The sequence below is a fragment of the Gavia stellata genome, unplaced genomic scaffold (assembly GCF_030936135.1).
Source record: "Gavia stellata isolate bGavSte3 unplaced genomic scaffold, bGavSte3.hap2 HAP2_SCAFFOLD_60, whole genome shotgun sequence".
Lineage (NCBI taxonomy): Eukaryota > Metazoa > Chordata > Aves > Gaviiformes > Gaviidae > Gavia > Gavia stellata.
Genome location: NW_026776979.1, coordinates 421,684 through 441,238, shown reverse-complemented (window position 1 = coordinate 441,238; position 19,555 = coordinate 421,684). Strand labels below are relative to the sequence as shown.

The 19,555-nt window shown below is 44.2% G+C and overlaps 1 pseudogene; it reads right to left on the bottom strand.

Moving 5' to 3' along the window:
- The window catches only part of LOC132321548 (ATPase family AAA domain-containing protein 2-like), a 38,435-nt pseudogene extending 20,831 nt beyond the window's left edge, over positions 1-17,604 (bottom strand).
- Between the last annotated feature and the right edge of the window lie 1,951 nt (positions 17,605-19,555).

Here is a 19,555-nt window from a genome sequence, read left to right as displayed (position 1 = left end):
GCAGTGGCTTGATTTTTTCTTTAAATACCGAATTGGAAGTTATTGTCATGACCACAGCATTCAACTTTAATTAATTATGTTTAAACTACCTACCTAAAACCATGACTTGTATAGCAATTTTTTAATAGACTGGGAAGCCAATCTGATGAAAACAAACACGCAGCTTTTGTTCCATGCAGGAAGCAAGTTCATTCCAGTTACTTCTTTCTGGAAAAGTGAAAGCAACAAATACCTCTCTCTAAGGTGTTTTTACTCCATCCATGTCAAATTGTATCGAATAGTTTTTTTAAAAAAATATTTATGTGGGAAGTCTCTTCTTAAGATGCGTGGTTTTAGTCCATTGTTTAAGCATGCATCACTCATTTTCTGCATCCTGACACAAAAGCTCTAGAAGATAAGAAACATCTCAAGATAAACTCCCAAATAGCAAAGAACTCAAACGCTTGCCTGCTTTAAAAACGATCTGCCCAGTATTTACCACACAGCATCCTTTGCCACGGGTCTGTTACTTGCACTATCATTAAAACAGTTAAGAGAGGTCAGTGAGGAAGTAGTGCACAATTAGAACTTGAATTACTACACACAAAGCGCATTTCAGGCCCCTTCCTGCGTTCAGCCCATCCATGGCTGGCAGGACGCTGCCTGGAAATAACACATTTTCCCAGCTGCCAGCAAGCAGCCTCACAGCACCAAGCCTGCTTGTGTACTCAGCACAGTGATTCAGTTCCAAGGTGAATCACTGAACTTCAGTGACACCTTCCCCACATCAGCGGGTTTGTGCGCCTCATGACTGAATTACTTTTTAACTCAAATATTACCTCCTATTTGCAAGAACGATTTTCAATTAATTTGTGTCCTGCAGACTCCAGAAAATCCGTGTCACAAAGAAACCTGAGCTAAGGAACAGATTCTCAGGCACTAGTGCCTAAGAGCAGGCTGGAATTCAAGCTGTGTTCTCCCCAAGCCTGACAGGAATTAATAGCATATCCTTCTATTCTCACCTACCTCTTTCGTAAAACTCGTAGGAAATTCACTATCTTTTCACTATCTATTTTCACAACTTCAGCTGCTTTGGGTTGATAAGTTCAGCAGTTTTTGTGGCCAAGTTAAATAGATGGAGTGACCAAACACAATCCTTCTCAGAAACCAGAGTAAAAAGGAATCCTAGGGAGTTACCACTACTTACCTTCTTTATATTCTTATTTTTTTTTTGGTCTGACTTTGGCTTTGCCAACCGCCTACATTAAGAAAGAGAACAGAGGAGAGAAAGAAGAAAAGAATTATTGTATTAGAATATTGCATAGAAGTCTTGTATTGTACTGTTCCCCATCAAGACTAGGGAACCTGACCAAGTTTGTAATCCAGTGCTCCACATCATGCAAAGAAAAGCCTGTGGACCACACTGAGGATTCAGGTCCCAAGTCTGCTGCGTACCATATGCAGACAGTTCGGTAGGGACGCAACTTTCCTAACCGGCTAATCTTGAAGTCTCAATAGTGCAAATAACATCTCAGTAACCAAAGCGGAGGAGAGATCTTAAAAGAGTTGGGAAAAGATGCACGTTTTTTATACAAGCAGAAGACTTTTACTAAGAAGAGTGATTCTGGTTCTAAGACACTGACACTGACATTAACATAATCATACTGCCCCGCACATTTTTAGCTGTAGATTTATCATGACATGACTCATTGTGCATGCTTTCACTTTTCCTTTTAATTCTATGAATTGAACAGAGATTGGACATCTAGAAATACAATACCTCGTAAAGTGTCTTCAATTGACATTTTCACTTAATATTTCCATGCTTTTGTCAAAGCTAGAGTCTGAACAGGGCGGCATGTTTTTTCTCATTGATCTCAAACAGTGTCCACTGAAGCATTCAATTTTGCCAGAGGAAAATTCCTAGGGAAAGAAAGAAGGAAATAAGAACATATTAATCTGAACCATGTATGTTGAGCTAAGAAGGGAATTCTCCCTCCTTTAGGCAAGTTTATTCTGTAAGTCTCATGACTTGATAGTGGTGCAACTCATGGCAGGTAAGCCTTGAACCACTTCGGCACCAAGAAGTAGCCCTCAGAAAAAAAACCCAGCCAACCAGCTTTCAAAGCTAAAGCTCCTCTCCGCCACACTTTTCTTGTGGACAACTTGAGCTTAATAGCCTTTGAAAAAATTATTGCGGCAAAACCTTTCAGATAAACTTAGAGTTTCATGAAAAAACCCCCACCTTTTATTTCAACATTGGTTCAGAGAAGCAGCCAAGCTTGACCTTGCATGTCCTGGGATTAAAATCTAGTTAGGAGAGTTTTTCTCCTCTTTCTGTTCCATTTGTGACCTCATTTGGAGGGATATTAAAAGATTTCCTTCAGGAGGATGGCATTTATCCACAGGAAGCCAAAGGGAACTCAAGATACACTTCTTTTATTACCATTGATCTTGTTCACATTGGTATTTCTGCAAGGAGGATGAGTACTATCACTTCTACTATGTGAGGAAAGCTGTGATGACCATGAGAGGTGGCTTGTTCAATTTACAACCCAAGGTTTCATTAGGAATACCCCAAACTACATCTCACACTGAAAAAGGCAGAAAAACGACCAGATTCTTCTACTTCTTGACACTAACTTTACCAAGAGGTACTTCCATTAGTAGTTGATGGAGATGGTGACAGAGGCGTGAAGAATGTCACTACAGGAGGGCAGTGATGCATGCGTAAGGCCCATGCAGGGCCATGCAATGAGAGCTGTGGCCACCTGCTGCTGAGGGGTCAGCCCTGAGCCACAGAGCTGGGCAATCCTGTAACTGTCTGACGGTCTTCTCCTCAGTCAACCTTGAACAAGTCATCCCCACCGTTCACCTGACAACTTCTCCTGATAAGACAGACCTTTTGCACGAGGAGGATTTCCATCACCTTTCCTTCATCGCTCGTTTTAAGGAGCACCTCCCTTCCAGCAGTCCTCTGGGCTGGTGGAGCAAGGCCTCCTGAGACGCCTCCCGTAACTGGCTTTTGAATTGGGGCATCTGAGATGAAACCCCTGAAGACATTTTCTGCTTCTCAGATCCAGCACAGATGGATGTAACAAGACCTAAAGCTTAACAAGAGGCAGTCGGATATGTCAGAGTCACCCTTAACATTTTTCCTCTCAAAGGTTTAAGAAAGAAATCATAACAAAAAGCCTTTCAACTATTTTTCAATTTGACAGAGCCCTAGGTTTATTTGAAGAAGGCAGGGTTTTGTGCACACTCACACACAGGAGCATATAAAGACTTAAACCAATACGTTCAGCGTTCATCACTGAGACAACTAGAAAAAAAAGCCTAGACCAAGAAATAATGATGTTCTCTTACCTGCAAACACACTCAATAGTATTCCTACAGCTGGTATGACTATGGCTTTTCTATCATCCTATAAAATCTACAGGCACGCCTGGGAACTACCTAGAATGTTAGGTGACGTGATTAAAGGCTAATCTGCACAAACAAAAAGCAGCGAAGCACTGGCGGGCAGAGGCACCCCGGTAACTCAGCGCGGGGGGAACAGCCGGGCCCCACTCCTCACAAGGCCATGGGTCAGCCCAAGGCCTGGCTCCAGGGTGAGGGACCCCCCAGGGGCGTGGGCAGGAGAGGCCTCAGGGGTCACCTCACCTTGTAACAGGTTCTGGGTGTTCACTTCCAGCAAAAGCTGGAAGTTATAGTCATTTCTGCCCTGTTTTCATGAGAACTCTATTTCAGGAATATGACAATTGACAAGTAAAGGAAGAGGTCATGTGTCAGCGGGGATGAACTTTTGGGGAGAGTTTAATCTGTGTTAGTTGTGGTGTAAGTTGTGAAAAATCACGACCACTAAATACTACAACTGTACTTTGACATAGAATGTTTATTTTCCATAAAAATCTGAAATTGAGCATCACATAAAATATTGCAATAAATATTACATAATATAATTAACAGACATTGAACTGAAGTCTACATGCAGTGCTTGCGCAGTATTTTGCTTCTGTTTCTGACTGCCCATTTTATATTTTATTATTGCCTATGACATTATTCATCTACTCATTTATGCGTTCTAAAAGCAGAATCAGTATGATGATCTAAAGGAGTGAAATATTCAGCTAAGGTAAGATACTGGTGGCTTAGGCAAAAATAATTTGAATCGGTGAGAAGTGTAAAATAAAAATTTGCATGTGTGAGTACTGGAAGTAATATGAGCAGATGCAGCGCAGCTTACACAATGCACATAACTATTGTGGCTCTGTCTTATGAAGAGGTAAATTCTATCACATTAAGACTAATTTGATTATCTTGTGTTTTTAGAACAAATTATCTTGTGTTTTTAGAACAAATAGTGCATCCTGGCTTTTGTTGAAATGATTGCAGGAGTATACTTGACATTTACTTTCTGTATTGTAGTTTTATTTGTATGCTTTATAAACGTATTTCACCGGAAACCCCATTCTTGTATAGCTCTCTTGTCCAAGGAATATCGGAATGTGCAGGCTGATGCATGAAGTACAGAGGTTCAGCTATAATTTCTGGATTAAATCCTTCATTCACCAGATGCATTTTCTGATGCTTGAAAGTTGCAGTGATTTGCATAACATCCTAACAAAGAAGTAATTCAAGTAAAATGCAATGTTCCATTTCAGCCTGTGTCAGTGAAAATTGGATGCAATCACTGAGTAAAATGAATCATACCATTTTACTATGGAATGTCTTCAGTTAGACAGAATCATCTGATTCCCAGGTACAGTGAAATCTCAGTCTAAATGCAGCATTTATTTCTTACTCATTTCTCTATCAAAGCCACATGCGAGCTTGGAAGTTTCTGTTTCAAAATAAGAATGTTCTTTAACTTTCATTGGTGCAGCTGATCACAAAATCTCTAGTTCATGGGACACTTGGCGATGCTCTGCAGAGAGCTGGCTGATTTTATGGTACTGGCTCTCCTCTCATTTCCAGCTGTTAAACTTCATTTAAGACATTAAATACAAATACGCTAAACGCCTTCCTGTGTTATTTTTCTGTGTAAGCATTTGCTGTACAGCAGTGACTCAAATGCCAATTCATGAACAAGTTGGTCTACACACGATAGTCAGTGTACGAGAGCAGAAGTGGTATATAAAATAATCTCATTAAAAAGGTGGCTTACATTAAGGGAAAAGCTCAAAACACACTGTTTTCAAGCACTGTTATTACTTGTACGGTGTTTTCAATGTAGCCAACATTTTCTTTCACTTCTCTTGCTGAAACAGGCCACTTTTCAGTTCTTGTTTTTCCGTCTTGATCTGTAACATGATCTGTAACATGCCTGATTTCCTCTTCACACTGCTACTCCATTTCCACAGCTCCCAGATCATTTAGTCTTTGGCTTCTGAGCTGAGACTGCTAATAAGTTTGCCAGCTCCTTCTCTCTTTTGGCAGCACTTAGGACAGGATCCACGCTTAGACCACCAAGTCATTTCACACAGGCACCGAATAGCTGCCAGATGGTAATAATGTTCAGTCATTACCAGGTGGGATTGCTTCAAACTGAATAGCTAGCATGAATGTGTCTTGGTAATTATTTAAAAAGTTGTAATGATAAGATTAAAAGTTCAATAAAGACAGGTACTAAATATTTTAAATGTGTGTTATGAATACAGATTGCTGAGATTTTCTGTTTAAATGATCCCTTGATGTTATTTTAATAAAGTCAGATTTTTCTACAAGGAAAGACGAGTTTTGGGAAAAAAAAAAAAAAAAAACAAAACCAAAAAACCCCTAAAAACCTCAAACCAAACCAGAGCACAAATAATGCAAAACTGAAATTACTCCCTGCATGCTCTTAGAAACCTCTTCCTAATATCCTTCTGCAAACAAGAAATAAAGCTAGCAAAAGTCAAGTGAAAAACCTACTATCTCAGAGCCTCGGAGTACACTGGTTCTATGCATCATTGTCCCTGGGCCCCTGCTCTTCTTCTAGAGTCAAGTCAGGGAGGTTGAGAAGAACAACTCTCAGCCTGTCTGGTTTTCACAAAATCAGTCAACCATGGTTGCAAGTTATATTAGAAAGAGCCTACATATGGACTGCTGAAAAATTTTCAAGATTGATTTGATCTTAAATCCAATTTTGCATGAGAATTTCATATTTTTGTTTGTCACTCTTGATTAGGATGAACTCTTTCTCAAGACACATCTGGTTTTTTCAGAAGGGACTGAATTATCTGTCCACTCAGAAAATTGTGAGTTCAGCATTCATCCTATTATCCTCCCCTAAGATGTTTTTTAAAGTAACGATATGTTTTTTTGTAATTTTGAGGGTTTTTTCTAAGATTGTTTTTATCTGCTTTAATAAGAATTTACACATGTGTAGATGTTCATCAGTTAGTACTGATAGTATCTTTGGTAGTAAGCTAGCTAAAAAAAGCTTTAGTCAGAGAACACATAAATGCAAACAGGTTTAATCGCTTCCACATATATAGACCCTAGAGCTCCATATAGATTTTCTCCATCTAATGGAACCATAAAGACAAGTCTGTTCCAAAGGTTTTTCCGAGAAGAGGGCACTGCTGTCCTGAGGCACCGTAGATAACCTATGCTAACTGCATTTGAAGATACATTTACTTAGCACAGTAACCTATTAGTGAAAAAATAGCTTTCCTCAATTCTTTAAACTATCTAAAAATTGCACTTCTCTCTAAATGTATACTCTCTCTGTGTGCTTTCTCCGTTAGGTTCCCATCTTGTTCGCAGTCAAATTTGTGCCTTTCAGGCAATTTGTCAGTATTTAGGGAGAGGCAAAACTGCCGAATGCCTCTCGGCATCCCCTAACAGCACAAAACAGTCTGCTCAAACTTTCAGAAGATGTAATGTGGGGCCCTTTCCTGCTCTCTGCAGATGATGCTCTCCTGACCTGTTGCAGAAGGTCATCCTGTGGGGAGTACACGAGGGGTGTATTCCTTGCACTTTTAAGGTGCCTTTTCCTATCCCTTTTGTGTTTTGGTTAGGCAGCAGCAGTCTTGGGATCAGTTGCTGTAGCCCAGCATGCCTGCCCATGCTGTTCCCTAAGAAACAAAGCACTGAAATGGCTTTTAAAACAGTCCAGGTGTATACTTAGCATACCAAAAACCAGCATCTGGGCAAGACTCTAAGGACAGGACAGGAGGACATACCTGAAAAAACACCTGGTTGCTAGCTCTCTACAAATAACCCCCCTTAGCAGAATCAAAAGGGGAGGCTCCGTCGTTCTTCCTTTCCTTCCCTTTAATATAAAGAATCCAATTCTGTAGGTGTTACTCAAATATGTGACTCAAAAAGCTCCAACACAGATTTAGTTGACCTTCTTCTGAAGGTTAGTTAAAGCTTCCGCAATGCATTTGTCCCTTCTGACACTAAAAATCAAGCCTGACTGCTGAGATGCCTATGTGAATGCCCTTTTAGACTTTTGGTACAGGATACAAATATGATTCTAAGTTAAACCTGCAGAACATACGCAGTGGTATGAGCAATATGCAGACCTCAAGTCATGTTATGGTGGATCTATGTAACGATTGGCATCTGTTCTAAGCTTCAAAAACTAGGCATGTATCTTAGATATTGTTTGCAGACCGTAGAAGGTGATAAAAATGAGAAAATGACACAAGTCTATTGGTAGACATAATATTTGAGTTACTCACCAAACGGAGATACTTGCCAAACAACAGAATGTTACAGCATTCTCAAGTTAATGAAAATTCACTAGAAGGCAAAGATTGCCTAACTCAGTGCATCCACTGATGCCGAGAAGCACTCATGTGGTACAAGGGAAGAGTGAGCTTCAGAATATGCTGAGAAACTGCATCACACTGAGTAAATGCTAAGCAGGCAGATAGAGCTCTTAGATGAGTGATGATAGCGGCTTTTGGGAAACCTGTCAATGGGAGAAAAGCAAATAATTATAAATGTACTGCTTGCATTAATAATTTTGCTGCAAACAGAATTATGTTTGGAAGGTAGAGGGAGAATTGTCTTTTCTTCTGAGTCTTTGTCTGTCCCGTCCTTTAGTCTTTACCTCATGAGTACATCTCCTTAGTCTCTCAGCTTCTTTAGTCTTTCTGCCTGTAAGGCTATTAAATCCTCTCATCTGCTGTGTCTGTGGGAGAAAGTCCATACCCTTCACAGGCGAGTGCAGACCGACCACGCACACAGTGTTCCCTCGCCACAAAGCGAGAATGGGAAAGCTTCTGAAGAGCCGCTGTGCTGCTCGGCTGCTATTTGCAATAGGAAAAACTTTTACAAAGTTGATTGGCTTGACAAGAGGAAGGATTCCCCTTTGCTTCCCAGGGAAGTAAGGTGAAGCTTCATTATTCAGGTCAGTCTCAGAGGAACACTTTTCTCCCAAGGCCCAAGCACTTGTACTGCCCATATTTCTTTTTAGTATAGACCTGTGAAATTCTGTCACTATGGAATCTGAGCAGCTGTTAGAGACTGACTTTATTGGCCTTATGTTTAAGAAATAAAGTTCAGCCATGGAATAGCTATGTGAAAGGTCACTAACTGGAATTACGCCCTTGTTATGCCAAGACAAAAATGGTTTAAAGTGTACTATGCTTTTAACTAAATGAATTCCTCCCTCTCTTGGCTTAAAAATTCAAGTTCTGTCTTTTTGTGCACCTGTTTTGTTGCTAAATTTATACCAGCTAAATTTTCAGAGAGCTGCAGTTGTACTTTGTTAGCACACATCCTCACCTGTACTTCCCGATGTGAAGATACATGAAGCAGTGTTTCTTGTGTTACTGAAAACTTTACGGTGAGATGGAACGGGGTGATCTGGCACCTTGTCTAATTTGTCTGGCGTAGTGTGAAGATGCTGGAAAGGAGAGCTAGTGCTCATCAGCCAGACAGCAACATTATTTTCCAAGAGATGAAAAAGAAAGTCTTTCTCTGTTGATCCCAAACAATCTGCCAAGTTAAAGAATTTATATGCTTATTATTAAAATAAGAACAACTACAGACCCGATAAGCTGCATTGGAATGATAGACACTACTGCTGCGTACAGTGAACCTGCGTACAGCAGAACTAACCCATCTATTCAACAGTGGAAAAAAAAAATCATGGTTTAATCTCCCTCTATTTATCTTGTGGATTTAATTGTAGTAAGTAAAACTCCCTGTTCCAAAACAGACAAAAGACTAAAACAACAGACAAAAAGACTAAAGCAGGCTACATGAAAGAGTTTTGGTCTTCAGAGTTGTTTCAGGATTAATTTAGGTTCACAGGAAGGCCCACCAATTCCTTGTTTCAGAATTGTTTGAGCGAGGTACTGTCTATGGGGCAGAAACATTAAATACAAGCTAAAGAGAGGAGATGAAAGGAAAAACGTAGGATATATAGATGGAGAAGAAAAGGAGGGAATATTAGGAAAGAGTGACTCCTAAGAAAGAGTATGCGTCTCTCTGAGTGATACTACAGGCATACAGTCAGCTGCAGTCCAGAAGCCATACTGCCATGACCTCCCCTATGCCTGGAATGACAAGCTTGATACCTGCTTTTGGCTGCAGTATCCTGGCGGTACCACCTCGCTTGCTTCTGATTACTGGACTTCAGGATTCTCCAAAACATTCACAAAGGCTACGTGCCCAGGAATTTATAACACACTCCATAAGAAGGAGCTGCTCAGGACAGTGAAGCATTTTCTTAAATCTAGACAAACTCAAGGCACGCTGGAGAAAATAATTATTCATACACTGATGAATAACTTGGGATTTAGCTGTAAATGCATACAACTCAGTTGTTCCCCATCTTACCCAGTGCATGCTTAATTGGCAGTCTCAGCAAAGCCTTTGTATTCTTCTTACAGTATCGACTAACGGTCAAGTTTTGGCATGGTTTGGTTTGGGGTTTTTTTGCCAAGGCCCTCTGTCAAAGTAAGAGGTAACTGCTTGCAATGTGACTGTGTTACTTCTCCTTTGCGTTCTTTTCACCAGGATTCACAAAGGGGCATTTTGCTGCACGTCTATCCAGATTTGTATCTCTGTGTGGTCAGAAATAAACTTACTTGTTCCAATGAGTCGGTAGACTCTGGTGTAATTTTCCTGAAGGCAGGGAGGCAGGGGAAGTCCTGGAGAGAGAAAGAACACATGAAGCATTCAGTCAGTTAAAGAGCAGGTAAGACTCTCCAGAAATGTTCTGCAGTCCCAGGGAAATGTAAACAGCCCTGTGTGTGTTGGCCCCGACGTCAAGTTCATGTCCTACTTCTCTGAGGTATCTGAGATGTCCCTGAGATACCTGAGGTACATAGCCTTTAGGTAATTGCCCATGTAGTTAGTATTACAACGAGCCTAGAAGTGCGTACAAGACCAAGGATCTCTCATGCAGACTTTGAATAGTGATCCATCAGGCTGCCCAAATGTCCACTGTGGGAAAAAAATATTTTCAGGATAGAGCTAGCCTTTTAATAGCCTTTTAATAGCCTTAGTGTTTTGAACAGGTGCTACATAACCTCTGCTCTGAAATTTGGAACATTTGCAAATTGCAAGTTGCAAAATTTGCAAAATTGCAATTGAATTCAAGAAAATTGGTCACCAAACTCCCTGGCTTTGGTTTGTCGGGGTTTTTTGGTGCTATAGAGTCAGAAGGTGGGGAAACCTGGAGTTTTGTTTACTTACTCTCTCTGCTTTGCTCCTCTTTGTTTCTTTTCAGCTTTTCCTCTGCAGTCACAAGGATCAAAAACATTTCCTCGTAATGAAAACTGAGATTCTTAAGCATCTCTGGGTGTTCAGAGCCTGAGCTTGAAGTAAAACACAAAAGGCTAAGACAGTAGTCAACGGCATCGAAATGCACAATTAACTATCTTCCAGTATTTAGGCAACCACAGGACTAATGACAAACAGGAAGGCTTTCCAAACACAGTGAGCCCAAACATTCACTAAGAATTCAAGTGAAGGTTCTGTTTTCCAAGTCATCTGCCAGCTTTTTCAGTTACACAACATGCTACCCTTGCTAAAAGCAATCTAATCAGCAGGCAGCAAAAGTTCCGTTTTGAAGCTCACCCTACTGTCTCGTTAATTGGAATAGGTTAAGAAGTTTATCTGATTGAGGCAGAGAGGCACAGAAGACAGCTTCAGAGAAGTGTAAGGCAAGCAAAGAAAGGAAATAATCTAATCTGACTTCAGCTACATACAGTGGGTGTTGTTCTGTGTAAGTACTGAGAAATTACCTATAAAAGACATGAGAACATTATAATTTAGCTAAGTGTATAACCAGTGCTTTTTCCAGCATCTGAATGATAAGTAAACAGATATTTTCTTACCAACTTTTTGATTTTGTACTTTGATTACTGTCCTGTATTCGGTTAGATCCTTTCTGCCCCTGTGCGTCACTCATAGGAAGGTTGCGTGGGTACTCTGAACATACTCATTTTATCCAAGCAGATGCTCTCCTGAAGCTCCACACCCGTAGTGTTTCACTGGTGACTGCGTGCCCACACATACAGCTGAAGCCTCCTTTCTGTCTCCTGGATGTCCCAGGTCTCCTGTTCTGTAGTTCCTCAGCTTTGCAGCTATCTTCAAGCATCTGACTGAAAGGGAATCGGATGTTGCACCTTAGAATGCAGTGTGTTTGCTGGCTGTATGGAGAGTGAATTGTTAAAAGCAAAAGCAGTCAATTACGCTCTGTTAGTTTATATGCTTAAGAGGACCATAAGCAGCAAGGCAGGGCGTTGTACCAAAGGAAAGGACTACTCTGTTGAAACGACTGTTTCAGTGTAATGGAAGAAGTGTAGTGATGTTGCTGTGTACTCCTAACTCCAATACATTCAGTATACAGCAAATGTTTCCACAGCATTTCTCTCACATTGTCGTATGTTCTCTGCAGTAGGTACAAAGGCCTCATTAGGTGGAAGAGTATTTTCTGACAAACACATTTTTTAAGCTTAGTCATACAAACCTCGGAGGACAGTCTTGTTACAGACTGTAAATGCTGAAAAAGGACACTATACTATATGCCTCTGGCTGCCTAATGGGTTGAAGAAGTAGGCAATACTACATGAATACAGGAAGGCATATACACTGTTGGCTAACAACTTAAATCACACGGACTAAGCCTTTCATTTCTAAAAGTCAAAATCACAAGCTGAACAGCTTTTGAAAAAGGTTGCTAAATACACATGGGTGTGCTGCATTCCTGTTTGTGTACTATTTAATTTTTCATAAGAAGTATCTTCTATCACTGTATGAATGTTCTCTGAGGCATAATGATGGTGTTTGGATTTTAGAAAAGCTGTAGGCCATTACTTTTTTCCCTACAATTCATTTTACTGAATAATTAACAGATTACATTATGTCACCTGATTAGAATATATTAATTAAGCTTAGAGACTTTGTTCCGTTCACATACTAAATATTTCATTTCACTTGCTGTGTTTGGAGGACATCATAATTCTGGGCCGGTCGTATGGTACATTGGCACATTATGGAAGGATTGGACTCTCACCCTGACTGGAGGAAAAGATTAAAGAAGCTGTAAAGGAGACCACATGACTATGGAGTAGGTTGTCTGAAACCATGAATGGCCTGTCAGAGAGCAAGAAAAACAGGAAGCTAATGGCTAGGAGGGAGGGTCAGGCAGAGGAACGGTTTGGTTTATTTCTAATAATGGAAGTAGAGATGTGTGATTTTGCTGTTGCTGTTCCCTTGTGAAGAATGTATTTTAAAGGTGGGTTTTTCTGTCCTTGAAGGCAAGGACAACACTGGGAAGTACGCACAAAGTGAGGTCAAGAAGACTGAACAGTCTCAGCTGAAATAAAAACGACAGGATCAGCAGAAGAGAGAGAAAACATTTATCCTAGAGCGTAATATGGTTACGGGTCTTTCCTAGCAGTCCTAGATTTCAGTCCATTTCCTTAGTAGCAGAAACTGCACCTGTGTCATACATCCTGGTATGTGTCCTGAGGAACTCCCTGTTCCTACTTGGTGATGCTAATATACAGGATTTCATTTAGTCGGTATGTTAGACCATTTGTTTTATGTCTTGGTACACATACCAACTAATGAGCCCTCATGGGTTCATATGGAGTTATGGAAGTATTGCCAACCTGTATGAAAGATGGGAAAAGAGGAGTAGAAAGGTTGAATAAATTGCCCAGTATTACCTCATACGCCAGTAAGAGGGCCAAAATTGCAGCTCAACATGCTGTACTCTTTGCTCCAAGCAGCGCTACCTTGGGACCACCACTTTAAAAGAGTTCTGAAGTAACCATAAATTTGTATGTGAAAATATTGAGCTGAAGGAAATCACCACTAACAAAGGGAATCTGAGTCTGCCTGTAGTCAGTGGAGTTGTAGCTACCTAAGCCAATAAATAGAAACGGCAAGGAGATGATGCTGAAGCATCTGCCCAGGCTGTTCTCTTGCTGATGCATGATTGTTTCTGCTGGTACATTGGAGAGTTTCGGATCTGAGTCCTTTATTACACTAATTAATTCCACATATTTTTGGTGCTTATGCATTTGAAATTTAAACAAGACTATCGCTTTCCCCTCTTTTTTATCCAGCATATGTGTATGTCTCTAGGAAGTGCTTGCAGCTTGGAATGGCTCTGATTTCCTGTTTTTGAGCAAAAGCATGAAGCAGTGGAAAGTCAGTAGTAAGTCAAACACAGTACAGAACTTACCTTCTCCTATCACCGCTGCTTTTGCTGCACGTGTGTTAACGCAGTGCAGGAGAGATCTAGGGTGGATGCTGAAGCTGAGAAAAGCCACCACAAAGCCCAGCTTGGCCAGCCCGAAGCAGACGTAGCTGAAGTCAGGTCCATTACCCATCAGCAGGGCCACTGTGTCGCCTGTTTTCAGATTCCCAGAGTGTAGGAAGACCTGCGCTACCCTGCTGATCCTCCTGTCCACATCCTGGTAGGTGTTCACCTTCCCTTCGGAGATGAGGAACAGCTTGTGGGGAATCTTTCCCACTCTCTGCATGAACAGGTCAATTATGGAGAGAATTCCACTGCTTGCCCACTTCTTTGCTCTTGCTTTTAAGCTCTTGCGCCTCAAGAAGTAGATCAGATCTTCCCAGAAAGATGGGAAAAAGGTCTTCAGAGACACAAGCAGCAACACCAGTCCTCCAGCAACTGTCAAAAGCCACGTGCATAGCCACGTGCAAAGTGACAGCCCCGTGCAAGCCCATATTATTTCCTGGGAGGGGGGAGGGAAATAATAGATTAGCTATTTCAGAGGTATAAAAGACATTACTATAATTAATAACAAGTTTTAAGACAGAGACTGGGAGTTAATAAGCTAATTACAATTCCTCCATTTAATTTGAGAACTTTTAAAAATACCATATTGGAGTTCACCAGAATACAAAGGCCCAGAACAATATAAAAAAGAAAAAGGGAGTAAAGAGTGAAAAAGATTGTGCAGTTTCTCAGGACAGAGGAGTTCATCCAGAGTAAAGAATGTGGCCAGGGTGACAGTAGAATGAAAAAGACACTGGCAATTAAAAACAAGTTGGAAGTTTAGAAATGTAAAAAGGATCCAAAACCCAAATGAAACAAAACGAATTCAGGAAGCAATTTGACACCTTTTTTTTTTTTAAAACTTGGAGTCATAATTTTGTCTAGATTGTTTTTTGTACCCTTGCAAATCCCCAAAAAGTTGGAAACAAACAGTTAATTCGTATGGTATCGTATGTGTATTATGGATGTATGCTAAGTATTGTGCATCTGTAAGATGCGCCCAACATGCTCTTCTTCGCTGCCTGCATTGTTTTTGTGGTCCCATGGAATTTGAGACCATCATCTAATCCTCCACAGGTTTGAGCAGTCTGATGAACATGCACACATTTCAGGCAATACTACACTGTGTACCTTCTCAGATAGCCAGGTTTCACCTCAGGATTTTCTGGCATTTGCAATACATGGTGATTCATAACTTTGCATTATTTATCATCTTTTCAGTATTTAGAACAGCACCCTGAAGTCTCAAACAACATCATGCACAAGCATGATTTGGAAAAAAACCTTTCTAGCGTCAGTGTTATTAACTTTGTTAGCGTATTTCAGGCAACCAGTAATTGCCATCTCTTGAAACGGTCATCGAGGAGGACTTGTGAAGATCACACAAGATCCCTACAATCTGATGTGCGTAACATCGACCGGTCTCCTTTTTGAAGTTTCAGCCATGATTACTACAAATACTTGAAACACCTTGTGTGACAATCTAGGATTCAGGAACACCTGAGCAATCTGGGAGCCTTTTCTAAATGATGTGGCCTCCACTCTGCAGTTTAGAAATATTTTACTGACAAGCTGGACTTTTGGTATGTTCATCAAGCTTGCTTACATTTTTAACAACATTCCGTGACTATACTAACTTGTGGATTTTTTTGCCGCAGGCAGGGTCTTGTATGTACCATAAAGCATAGGTAAAGTTGTGTGGGTAAAAGAGCAGGTAAGACTCTCCAGAAATGTTCTGCAGTCCCAGGGAAATGTAAACAGCCCTGTGTGTGTTGGCCCCGACGTCAAGTTCATGTCCTACTTCTCTGAGGTATCTGAGATGTCCCTGAGATACCTGAGGTACATAGCCTTTAGGTAATTGCCCATGTAGTTAGTATTACAACGAGCCTAGAAGTGCGTACAAGACCAAGGATCTCTCATGCAGACTTTGAATAGTGATCCATCAGGCTGCCCAAATGTCTACTGTGGGACAAAAATATTTTCAGGGTAGAGCTAGCCTTTTAATAGCCTTTTAATAGCCTTAGTGTTTTGAACAGGTGCTACATAACCTCTGCTCTGAAATTTGGAAAATTTGCAAATTGCAAGTTGCAAAATTTGCAAAATTGCAATTGAATTCAAGACAATTGGTCACCAAACTCCCTGGCTTTGGTTTGTCGGGGTTTTTTGGTGCTATAGAGTCAGAAAGTGGGGAAACCCGGAGTTTTGTTTACTTACTCTCTCTGCTTTGCTCCTCTTTGTTTCTTTTCAGCTTTTCCTCTGCAGTCACAAGGATCAAAAACATTTCCTCGTAATGAAAACTGAGATTCTTAAGCATCTCTGGGTGTTCAGTGCTTGAGCTTGAAGTAAATCTTTTTACTTCCAAAAAAGTAGGTGCCCCCCAGGACCTCCAGGGCTGTTTCTGCTTTCCAGCCAGGCAGCCTGCCGCAGTGCTGGTGCCGGGGGTTGTCCCTCCCCAGGTGCAGGGCTTTGCGCTTCCCCTTGCTGCAGTTCTTGGGGCTGATGCCTTGGCAGGGTACGACCCCAGGTTGATGCAGAGAGCAGCACCATTGGTGACTCGGCGCAGGAGGAGGGTTTGGGTGCCGCCGTAGGGAGGCTGCCCCGGGCAGCGCAGGCTGGTAGGAGAGCGGAGCCCCGCGACGTGGGGGCAGAGGGTGCGGTGAGGAGGAGGACGGGCCTGGGGTGATGAGCGATGGGGCACGGGCTGGCCCTGGAGACCCCCGGCTGGAAACATCTGTCCGGGGACCAGCTGCAGAGATGCAGGCCTGGAGCTGGGCCGCACTTGCCTGCGGGCAGTTTATTGGGATTGATAGATCTGGGGCCTTCTGATGGACTTGCAGGCCGGCTGGCGCCCCAGCTGCTGGCCCGGCCCTGGTTTCGGCAGCTCCTGGGGCCTGGTCCTAGTTGGGCCGGTGGGGTGGCCTCTTGGGTGGCTGGCAAGAGTCCGGGGAGCTGCCGGCCCTCCTCTTCGGGGCTCGCCGAGGCCCTCCAGGGGAGCGGTCCCTGCCCCGGCTGGGAGTGGAGGGACCTGCCCCAGCCTCACCCGCATCCTCCTGCGGCTCTTCCTGCTCCCCGTGGGTGGGAACGGGGGCGTCGGGGGGGCTGCTGGGACCCCCACGAAGAGCAGCGCTTGAGGTGCCGGGGCGCTCCTCTTCGCCGGCTCCCGCAGGGCTGCCGGAGGGGCCTGGGCCAGGGGCAGGAGACCCCCTTCGGGAGGCAGCAGGCCGAGGGGCAGCCGCAGGGCTGCCCTCCCGCTCCTCGACGGCATGGCCGTCCTCGAGGCCCAGCAGGCGGTGGGCCTCCCTGCTGCAGCGCTGCACGGCGACGTTGATCAGCTGGTGTACGAACGTCGCCGCGCGCTCGTGGAGGCTGGCCTGCAGCAGCCGGACCAGGACCCCTTCGTCCAGCCCAAAGAAGCCCAGGACGGAGAGGATGAGGTCCTCCAGCACAGCTGCCGTTGAAGGCTCCTCCGCAAAGATCAGCCCCAGCTGCTGTTGCAGCCAGGGCAGAAAGCGCTGGAGGAGAGCTGGGTGCTCGTCGAAGAGGGAGGCCCAGGTGTCGGGCTGGAGGCCGCCCACTGGAGGCCTGGGCCCCGACTCCACCGCCCGCGGCTGGGGTGTGACAGGGCGCGGGGGGCTCTGGGTGGCTGGCTGCATGGGCGCTCCTCCTGCCTGGCGGGTGCTAACCGATGGTGATGCCGACCCAGATGGTGTGATGATGACCTCTTCGAAGTCATCATCTGCCCACACCGAGTGCACGATGGACTGCACTCTCCTCTTGCAGAGGGGGCACTCGGGCTTGCTCTGAGCCCACCGCAGGATGCACCTGTAACAGAACTGGTGGAGGCACGGCATCACGTAGGCAGCATCATCCCAGCTGTCCAGGCATACTGGACAGCGGTCGCCTACCTCCATGGCCATGCTCTCCACTCACTGCGGTGGGCGGGGGGAGCCGGGGGTGATGAACTGCTCCCTCCCTTTGGCGCTGCAGCAGCGGGTGTTGTGCTGGAAAAGGAAGAGAGGCCACGGTCATTGGGTGGCCCGGCGAGGGGTGGAAGAAATGCCCAGGTCCCTCAAGAAGGAAACCCTCCCAGCTCCCCAGGGTGAGGTTTCCCCACCCAGCTCACCGCTGCTGCTTCGAGCGCGTCTCCTGGGTGCCCCGGCTGCCTAAAGCTGGCAGGGCCGGGGATAATCTGCTGACGGCTCTGAGCAGGCACAGAGAGCTGTAAGCAACAGCTCCCCAGTCAGGACACCAGCTCCAAGGCCTCGCTCAGCACTCCAGCCTCACAAGCTGCTCAGCTGGAGTGTGGGCATGAGCCAGCTCAGTGGGACTCAGTGCCCGCATAGGAGCAGCGAGGGTCGCCTGGTCACCATCGCTAGGTGACACAGCCCATCCGTCGCTGACAACAGAACCCATCGCTCGGGGACTCGGTGACATCAGGGTTTTCTCCTCTCTTTCTGCCCTAGCTGGAGGGCACAAGGGTGATCCCCTTTGCTCAGCACCCACCAGGCCTCATGAGGGCACTACATCCCACGTGGGGTCCCGGAGACACGTTGACAGAGCAGAGGGGCTCAGGGGAGGCAAGGAGGGTCTGTGGGGCTGGGGCTGGTTCAGCATGGAGCAGAGGTGGCATCGGGGCACCTCACAGCACACCCCGGTGCCTATGGGGAAGGTATCAAGGGGATGGGGACAGGCTCTTCCCAGCACTGCCTGGTGGGAGGGTGAGAGACGGCGGCACCTCCTGAAACTAGAGAGGTTCAGGCTGGAGGTAAGGGATCAAAACCAAAATCCCTGTGAGGATCATGAAGCACTGGAGTGGGTTGCCCAGAGACGAGGTTGGATCCCTGAGCCTGCAAATCAGCCTTCAAGACCTGAGTGGCCACAACCCAGAGCATCCAGATCTATATTCGTTGTCGACCCTGCCCTGAGCCAGTGCAATTCTGTTCTCAGCATGGCGTCCGATGAAATGCCGAGAGACCAAGTACTGGTTTTTAATACTGTTCCTCCCTGGTTTCAGGGGAGCTGCCACAAGGCACCATACGTGCCAGCAACTCATCTGGGCCCCATGAAACTCTGGTGAGGGTGAATTTTGGCCTCTGAGTTTCCTATGATATCCGATAGTGGTCAGAACTTCAAAAGTGCAGATGTTCCCAAATGAAACATCGCAAAGCTGACGTCCTTAAAGAATAAGACAGCCGCTTAAATTGCATGGCATATATTTCCGGAATGGCCTTGGGAAACACGGACACTTTCTTCTTCCCATCTCCCCTAGCAGCTAGTGCTGGAATATTTTGTGGAACATTTTAGGCAGCCACATGTCATCTACATATACGTTCCATAATGTAACGTCTCAATATTCCAGTGTAGTCTATAAGCATAGCAGCTCACGCCACAGTACAAAAGCAAACCAAACTGCTTGATGTTTTGGTTTAGCCTGACAACATTTGGCCACAAAACATCTTGTTCATGCTTTTGGAACTAGTCATTCTAACATGCCATAGAAGACCTTCTTAAGTGCCCACTTCATGAAGAAATGTAGCTAAGTGCAAGGTCATATTTCTTTCTTGTAGGTCATATTAATAAATGAGTGTAGCAGTCACTGTAAGTGATCCAAACCATGCCACTGAGGTTGGCTCCTTTGCAAGTAAGCTTTTATACCACGTCTACTGTATTGGGTTTGCGTGGCAGTGCTTTGGTAGCGGGGGGGGCTACAGGGGTGGCTTCTGTGAGAAGCTGCTAGAAGCTTCTCCTATGTCTGATAGAGCCAATGCCAGCCGACTCCAAGACGGATCTGCCACTGGCTAAGGCTGAGCTAATCAGCAACAGTGGTAGCACCTCTGTGATAACATATTTAAGAAGGGGGAAAAAACT